This window comes from Otolemur garnettii, unplaced genomic scaffold (assembly GCF_000181295.1).
Source record: "Otolemur garnettii isolate 467f Iridium unplaced genomic scaffold, OtoGar3 scaffold00071, whole genome shotgun sequence".
In the NCBI taxonomy this organism is placed as follows: Eukaryota; Metazoa; Chordata; class Mammalia; order Primates; family Galagidae; genus Otolemur; species Otolemur garnettii.
This window is the reverse complement of record NW_003852466.1, coordinates 8,304,292-8,313,630: the sequence shown is the minus strand read 5'-3', so window position 1 is coordinate 8,313,630 and position 9,339 is coordinate 8,304,292.

Here is a 9,339-nt window from a genome sequence, read left to right as displayed (position 1 = left end):
TTTCATTCTGTCTTTCAGATTACTTATTTACTTTAGTACTGACCCCCTTTTTTCACTTGTTTCAATTTTTTTTTTTGAGACATAGCTTCAAGGTGTCACCTTGGGTAGAGTGCTGTAGCATCACAGCTCACAGCAACCTCCAAGTAGCCTCCACCTCCCAAGTAGCTGGAACTGCAGCCACCAGCCACAACACCCGGCTATTTTTTTGTCACAGATGTTATTGTTGTTTGGGGGGCCCAACAACATTCGAACCCACCAGATCAGGTGTATGTGGCTGGTGCCTTAAGCACTTGAGCCACGTGTGCTGAGCCAATTGTTTCAATTTTGAAAGATTTTTACAATCACCTTTAAAACCACTTTAAAAGTCACTTTTACTAGATATAATTTACATAGAATAAAGTCTGTCCTTTTTCGTGTACAGTTCTATAAATTTCAACAAATGCAAAGAATCATGGAACTATCATCACAATTAAAATATGGAATAATTCCATTGCGCCAAATGATAATCACATTTAAAATTATTATTCCTGTTCTTTTTTTTTCTGTAGAAAGTGGTTCTTTTTATGTAGTATTATCTCAATTTGATATACCTTAAATTAATTTTTTTCTAAAATATTTTCTGTTTCCTGAACCACTTTAGACTTTTTGGGATAAGTCCCCCCCCCCCCCGAATGGGTTTCTCTGCAATTTGTGGGTCCATTTTTCCAACAGGCCTCTCCCCCAGGGAGAACTGGCTGCACACAGGGTCTGCAGGGGTGTGGAGACTGCAGGCTTCACTTTAGGGCCAGAAGCAAGATGCAGTCAGGTGGGCTGAGCATCCCGCAGGGCCAAGGAAAGCCGGCTCCACCTGGGCTGCGCACCACGCGCTGAAACTTTCTTTCTTGTTTCTTTTCTCTTTATGCTCCGCATGAAAGGCCTGTGACCCACGTCCCCTCTCTCAGGTATCTACTCCCCATCAGAAACCTTCCTCAGATGGCAGCCCCCTGTCTGCAGAGGGCAGGTTTCAGGTTCAGGGCTCTGAGGAGGTCCACTGCGGACACTGGGGAGAGCCCAGGTGTGGGGGGTGTGAGGGCCACCAGTCCCCATGTTCCCCAGGGACGCAGGGCCTTGTCACAGCTCCAGCCTCCCTGGCCTCAGGCCTGAGGTTTTCTGGAGTGCTCCTCTTCATCTTTGCTTCTGTTGCGTGGCTAGTGCCGTGGTTTCCTTTGCGCTTGGCAGGCCGGTCCTCCAGCCGTCCTCGCTGGGTCCCTTCCAGCCACTCCTCCTCCTGCTTCTCCAGCACTGCATGGGATTCCTGTTTCTGTCCCTGTCTTTTTTTTTTTTTGCCTCCCTCCCTCCTACCCTTCCTCCCTGACCCTTCCTTCTTTGCTTCCTTCTTTTTCTTGTATTTTCTGTCATTTCTGAGGGATTGTCTTTGGGAGAGGAAATGGATTTCGTTCTCAGTCCACTGTGTTAATCCAACAGATCTTTCTGACTTACTTGACCCTTTATTTGTGGACTCATTGCAGTGGCAGTGAGGCAGAACTGAGAGCACACACTCCGACTCCAGGCAGCCACAGTTAGAATATCCACCCTTTCAGGTATCATTTGCATGATCTTGGACAACTTGCTTTTCATTTCTGCGCTTCAGTTTTCTCCTCTCTAAAATGGGTTAAAATAGTACTCACTCTAAGAGCTTGTGCTAAGGATTAAAAGTGAGTGCACACGAGCTGCTTAGAGCACTGCCTAGGATGTGTTAGTGTTGTTTTCTATGCATGCTTTCAAAATTCAGTGAGTTTTCTTTCTAAGATTATCACTTTTTTCATGTTTGGTGTTATGGATTGCACTAGCAAGTCATTTTATTTACAAATTCTAAAGACCGAAAAACACTGTATAAAGATAGTTACATAACATTATGTGTACTAATGACAACTAGAAACAACTCAAGTGTATAATAATTTTATAATATATAAGTGAACAACAGAATATTTTACATAAATTAAAAGTCAAATATTTGGGAAAAGTAGATCCATGAAAACTTTTGTATTAAGACAAGAAAAAACAGAAAGCCTAATAATATCTATCCATTGGTTTTATAAATAACTTTTGAGTGTGTAAAGATTAAAATCAGGCTCGTGCCTATGGCTCAAGTGGCTAAGGCGCCAGCCACATACACCTGAGGTGGCAGGTTTGAATCCAGCCCAGGCCTGTCAGGCAACGGTGATGGCTGCAGCCAGAAAAATAGCTGGCAGGTGCCTGTGGTCCCAGCTACTTGGGAGGCGGAGGCAGGAGACTCACTTGAGCCCAGGAGTTGGAGATTGCTGTGAGTGATGCCACAGCACTCTACCCAGGGGGACAGCTTGAGACTTTGTCTCACAAAAAAAAAAGAAAAAAGATTAAAGTCAGAAAAGTTTTACTTTACCATGTTTCAAGTTGATAAATTATTATTTTAAAGCCAAAGATATAGAAAGAAAAATCATATATTTTTTTTATAACCAGCCCAGGCTGGGCCCAGTGACGCACACCTATAATCCTAGCATTCTGGGAGGCCAAGGCCGGTGGATCGCCTGAGCTCAGAAGTTCAAGACCAGCCTAAGCAAGAGTGAGACCCCATCTCTACTAAAAATAGAAAAACTAGCCAGGCGTTGTGGTGGATGTTTGTAGTCCCAGTTACTTGGGAGGCTGAGACATGAGGATTGCTCAAGCCCAAGAGTTTAAGGTTGCTGTAAGCTATGATGCCACAGCACTCTACACAGGGTGACAGAGTGAGACTCTGTTTCAAAACAAAACAAAACACAACATAACACAAGAAACAAAACAAAACAGGTCAGCTGTGAGATGCCTGTAAACTCTTCCAGTCAGGGCGACAGGCAGTGCCTGCTTTCTGACAGTGTGTCTGGAAGCAAGGCCTCAACTACTATAATTGCCATGGGGACTTGCCCTGGTCTAAGAAAACAATTCTAAGACACTCTATTATACTTGAATGAAATAGCTCTTTGTGTCTTAACTTACTGAAGGTAGCCCAACCCACCTGTATTACAACACCACAGCTAGAGTCAGAGTTTCTAGTAAGATTTTTTTCCGATGAAAAACAAAACTTCATTGAAGCTTAGATTACAGGACTCCAGAGAATCCTGGAGAAGATGGTTCATGTTCAGCAAGAGGCACTAAAATGTTAAATTAAAATAGAAATCTAGATATCATTGGTAAAGAAGATTTTAGGTTTCTTTTTAGGACATGTCATAGAATGGGTGAAATATTTTAGGGACTATTTATTTCTTTCTGGTATGATTTAGGATCAGAAAATCAGCAAGATACCTTTAAAAATGTAAGCCTAGCAAAGAGAACTACAGGTTTCAGTGCATGTATGATTTAAATAAAATACATTGTTTTGCCACCTACATTTGGAGATTTTATGATTTTCACACCTAAAAATCACCTGTATTAAAATTAAAAGTGTGATCACATTCAATGCTAGTGTTGAGGGAAAAAGTGCATTTATATACTGTTATTGTTTAAAAATTAGCTTTACATCTTTTGTATTAACCTGGATGCAGTTGAAGCACATTCTTCTTACTAAAGTATCACAAGAATGGAAAAGCAAATATCCAATGTCCTCAATACTAATATGAAGCCAGTAGATGATCTAATACAACGCCCACACGAGCTAAAAACTCAATTCAATTCAACGTGGGGGGAGGGAGGGGGAAGAAGGGGTGAGGGAGGGAGATGGGTGTGCTCCCCGCTAATGGGCACAATGTAAGGGTGTGTGGCACACCTCCTACGTGCAGGACACAACTACAACAGGGACTTTACCTAACAGATGCAAACATTGTAGCTAATCGTTTGTACCCTCATATTAATCTGAAGTAAAAATAAATAAACAAAATAGGCTTTGTAAATAAAGAATGCTAAGAGGGAAAAGTTTTTAAAAATTAAGTTATAAACTAATTTACTAACATGAATATAGTGTTGAGCTTGTCATCATTCACTTGTTACTTAATCTTTGTGTTTTAACATGTGAACAAGATGTTTACGTTTACTTTTTTCTTTTAGCAGGTCAAAATTTATATAGTAACATAGATAAAGGCTGATTTGTATACTTTTAAAGTCGCCCTTGGAAAAATAGCCCACATTCCTTAATAATGTATCTCTGCTATTTTTTTTTAAGCTGAAAAACTGAAAGAAAAAAGTGAAATGTGACAGCTGAGAAATATGAAAGTGTCTATTTCCTAAAAACTAGTTTACAGATTGAGTTAAAATAATGAGCTGAGGAGACTTCTGGCAGACACATAGGACTTGTTTACATTTTGATTGCAGTTTAATAAGTTGCTAATTGCATTATAATCACAGCAATATTGCGTTTTAATCACACGCATACATTTGCTTAACTCAATTAATGCCTTTAAATCACAATTTGAGTTTTGCTAATACACAACTAGTTCTTTTCCTGTGCCCTCTCCAATAAAGATGATGATCAGTAAGCCTGGTTTTGAGTCAAGGCTCTGTGGGAAACTCCCTAGCCACGTTCTGCTCCTTGCCTCCTAAAGACATCATCTTTCAGGCAAATGTGGAGTAACAAACAATGCTTCACAGGCTACTGTATAATAAATTGCAGCCTCATCTAGCATAGACCTGTCGTATTCTTTGTGTGACTGGAAGGCATGATTACTGGGCAGAGAACTACTGTGCTCTTCCCAGACTGTATGCCTTTCCTTCAAGTGGCCCAGCAGCTGGATGAGCTACCGCAGAATGGGACACAGACACGTTCCAGAGACACTTCAGGATCTGTGGACACCTGAAAGTTTTGGATGTGCCCCTCTTTCCATTAGTCAAGTATTTACTCATTTTTGGTAGAGAAAAAGAAATTATAAGGAAACAAAAAAAATAACTCATAATCCCATTGACCAGATAATCTGTGTCATTTTAAAAATAAAATATAAGTATTACACAAATGGCAGAAAATTCAAAGATTACAGAGTAATTTGTAGTGAAAGTAAATCCTTTGCCTTCATTCCCACCTCGTTCTCTTTCTACAAAGCCATAGTGCCTTCAAGTCCTTCCAGGAGAATTCTCTTGGCTTTCTTGTGGGAAGAGGATGACACCCCTAGGGAAGTTTAGAGGTGGGGACACAGTGGCTCAAACTCTCTGACCTCAGAGCTCTGGGTGGGAGATGCTGAGGACCTGGGAGCAAAGCTGAGACTGAGGCAGGGTCTGACTTTGCTGAAAGTCATCAAAACAGACTGATCTGGCCAGAGCCCTGTGGTAGGGGGCCAGGGTGAAAGTCACACACCTGGAAACATGGTGGGCAAAAGATCTCAGAGAAGCCCATGAGGACAGGATATGTTGGCCTAGGAGTGCATGACTACACTTCCTGTGACCCCAGGAGTCAGCGGGGCCAAGGAGGAAGACAGTGGAAGGAAACTGACAAGGGGTTGACCCTGGGGTTAACTTGAGCATGACGGGCTGGCCAGCAAGACAGAATTATTTCCCATCTATAGAAATGAATGTTTTAGAGCTAAGTTATATCTAGAATAGGAAAGTATTGCTATATTTTTAAGTATGATCTAACTTTTATTAATAAACTTGTTCTACTTGAATTTTATTACTCTATCCTCATGACTTTAGGCAATATTGTTGTCTCATTTTTATAGCTGAGAGAACTAAGGCTTGTGAATCTGACCAAAGTTACACAGCTAGTAAATTGTGCACTAAGTTTTTTGCTTGTATCCTTGGGATCCAAAGTTATTTTGCCCACTGGATCAGTCCAGGGACAGTTAGGAAATAGAAACCAGTTATTTTAACAGGAAGAATTTATGTTAATAATTGTTAACTGATGCTGAACAACTGAAAACTCAGTGAGGTGGACACTTGTTTGCCCAACTTCAGAAGGCAGCTGCTGCCTTTTGAGCTCAGGGTACAAAGGGAAGTGGCTGGAATGATGAGAACTTAGATCAGGAAGATGGGTCCTTGCTGAGCTGGGTCAAGCTGCTGAGAGGAGGAGGCTGCCTGACTGGTGCTCGTGTCCCTAGGGGGATATGATGACGCTGTGCTTCAAATCCACCTATGCTATTGAAACAAATGACCACAGCCAGGGGCAGGATCACTGCTGGGTGACGCTGCCAGGAAGAGGAAGCAGAGTGAGGCAGGAAAAGCATGAATGGGAAGTTGTGTGTCCCTTCTTCCTCTGACCCCTGGTCACCTCCGTATACCCCGATTGGCAAAGCCCATCCTGGACCAGCAGCCAAAACACAAACACGGTCTTTAGAGGCCCAACAGAGCTCAGAAGGATGGCTTTGGCCTGAGGGAAGTGCCTCAGTGCTGGCGAGGTCAGCACACATGCACTTTGCTGCACAGCTTTGGATTTTATACACACCAAATCACCACGCTTCCTAATGAGCTGTAATTCTCCTTTGTGCAAAACCTTGGTCAGCCTCTCCCCAGAACAAGGACATACAAGTCCCCACAGTTATCCTGTGTATTTCTGGACACTGCCTAGACTCTTCAAATTCAGTCACAGCCTCTGTGAATATTCTGTCTCCTAAACAGGGAATTGTAATGCTGACCTTGTCAGCAGAGCTTGTCTAAGAAATGAGAGGAGGAAGAGACAGAAAATTGATTCATCTGTACATGCAGACAAGGAGGAAATCGCCCCAGGCTGCCACAGCCCACTGACTTTCTTCTCTCTTGACGCAGTGAGTGCTTATTTCCCCTCTTATGGAGCGGGGCTGGTTGGGGTGTTATATCTTACAGGATGGCCCGAACCTTCCCACCAAGGCGTCTGAGTCATCAGTGGTTCTGCATTTTGCAGTGGCAGTTGTTGTTACTAGAGTTTTCCTGAAGATTTTGTTATTGAATATGGAAGTACTGGGGCGCTCAGAGAACCCACTGTGTTCCAGACGTGAATCCATTCTGCCCCACTGTGTAGGAGAAACCTGATTTCTTCTTGGCAATCAGGAGCAAATAACCATGAAAGCAACCCCTTCTTTCCTGTTGTTCAGTGGCAGGACGATTTCACAAGTCCACCTGGCAGTCTCTCCCTTGGATTCAGCGGAGCTCTTTTCAGGCCCTGGTGAAAGAATTCCTGTCTTGTGAACCAAGACCTCCAAGCTAGCAGAACTCAACACTCCACAAATGGGACGTGGACATTTCCTAAGTGAGTTATTAGGTATAAAAGTGAGATGAGAAAAAAAAAAAGTAAGACGAACCATTCCTACTTTCTGTCCTTGACTCCTAAACCCATATATATCTTAAGAGAGAAACAGCATCATTCATTAGTCCTGAACTCAAAGCATTTACTGTATCCTGTAAACTAGAATCCCATCCTTTCAGGGTTGTTTACTTGGCTGGCACCGTGACTGAGTTTTCCAGTGGGCTTTCGTTGTTAGAGTAATACAACTAGTTCTAGGCGATAATATGGTGGGATCCAGTTTGTCAGTTCCACTAATGTCAGCCCACTGCCCCTTGCCACCTTCCTGCACACCCCTCCTAGGTGGGCCCATAATCGTGTAAACATTCACTTTCAGTTGGTGCCAGCATATTCCTAAAAGCATCTGAAAACCAGGCCCACGTGTTTTCCCTTTTCAGTCAACACGTCACGAGGAAGTTGAATACCATTAAGTACAGGCATCATTTGACACCGCAGATCTGTAGAACTTACTCATATAACTAAAACGTACGCGACTACTTCTGCTGCTCCTTATTAACCAGGGTAGAGAGAGGAGCACTGGGCACAGCAGTAGGTATATACAGGGGTTGTGTTAACTCGCTCCAGTAACAATCCTGCATGACGAAGAGCAGCTGCCAGAGTCATCATCCGATTGAGTTTTGATAATCCCAGATCATTCTCCAAGATCCGTTCACCTCCGGCAGAGGTTAAGCGGGCAAATTAAATAGTGTAGGTATCACCGATCCTTTATTTTTCAAATGTTTAACGGTGGCACATTCTTTGTAATTCCTTCTAAGATGTGTATTGTCACTGATAGAGGAGTTTCAGGAGCTTCCACTGGCCTTTCCTGCCACAGTGGACCTGGCTTTGAGGGTCAGAATGTCCACGTGGGTATTCTGCTAGTTGCTGAGTATGTCTGTTCCAATTATACATTTGGCAAAAGTAGGAAAATAAACATAATTTTGGTTCATGCACCATGGGTCTATTTGAATCCAAACCTTATTGATCTTCTCATCCCCAGAAGCCCCGTCTTTCCTCGGATCTTCAGGAAATAGTGTCTAATGACTCCCCATATGATACCACCTGGTGGCAAGAAGATGTGGACATGTTGGATCTTAAAGAAAACAGGCCTCCCCTTACCTGGAGACGACGCTAGGTGAGCCCGCTGCATGTCTCCACCTATGGGAAGGCTACTCTCCTCAGGTCTATGATGGCAGCTGCTTCCACTGACAAGGAAACTCAGAGGCACTTGAGAGGTAAATATTCTGAGCTTTGTCTGAGGCCACCCAGATGTCCCTTTAAACAGTAGAGGATCCGATTCCGTCCCCATTAGTGCTAGAACCCTGACCCAAGAGATGTGATGAGGCTGTGGCTTCCTCTCATGCTGTAATTCTACACCTTTCACAATTAAGTTCTGTGTTCAACTTTCAGAACCAGATCAATGTAGTCACAAGAGGACAGACAATAAAGTTTGTGAACTCATTCTAGAAAAGGTGTCACACACCTCATTGCTGAATGTCACTATAGTCACCTCTGGAGGTTATGCACCAATGCCAGTGCCTAGTCTTCCTTCGAAAGCTCTTTTTCTAGGATAAGTTCATGAACTTAATTGTCCTACCTTATAAGAAACTCTTTTAGGGCTGTTGGAGAAGCTCTCTGGTTCTGGGGATCATGACAGTTTAAACCACTGGGTTGGACATTATCGTTCTTTGAGCAGTCCAGGGAACTTAGCTATTCTGATCATGGTCTTTATAGAATTCATGCTGTGTGGCAGCGACGCGGCAGCCACTTCATTCTGCAGTTGTTCCTGGTGATTACTCCCAAGCTCAGGGGGACAGATGGGATCAATCACATGTTCCTACAGGTCTGGGATGTCTAGGGCCTCTTGACAAGGAGCTCAGCACCACACTCAGGCCTAAGATCACAACCAAAGCAGGAGGGGCTTCTGACTCTTCTCAGGGAGGGCAGTGGGTAGTGGTGGGTGGGCAGCACTTAGACCACTCACAGCACAGATTTTGTGTTTTTTTTCAGAGTTGTATCAGGAGACAGAGCCACTAAAGTTACTTAGTGGCTGGGAAGATACCGAAGAACTGAAACGTCAAAGGGGGACACCCAAGTATCACAGAGATAACGTCCAGGAGCAGTTTTGTAGGGTTGGTGGAACAAGATGTTGGGTTTTTTTTTTTTTTTTT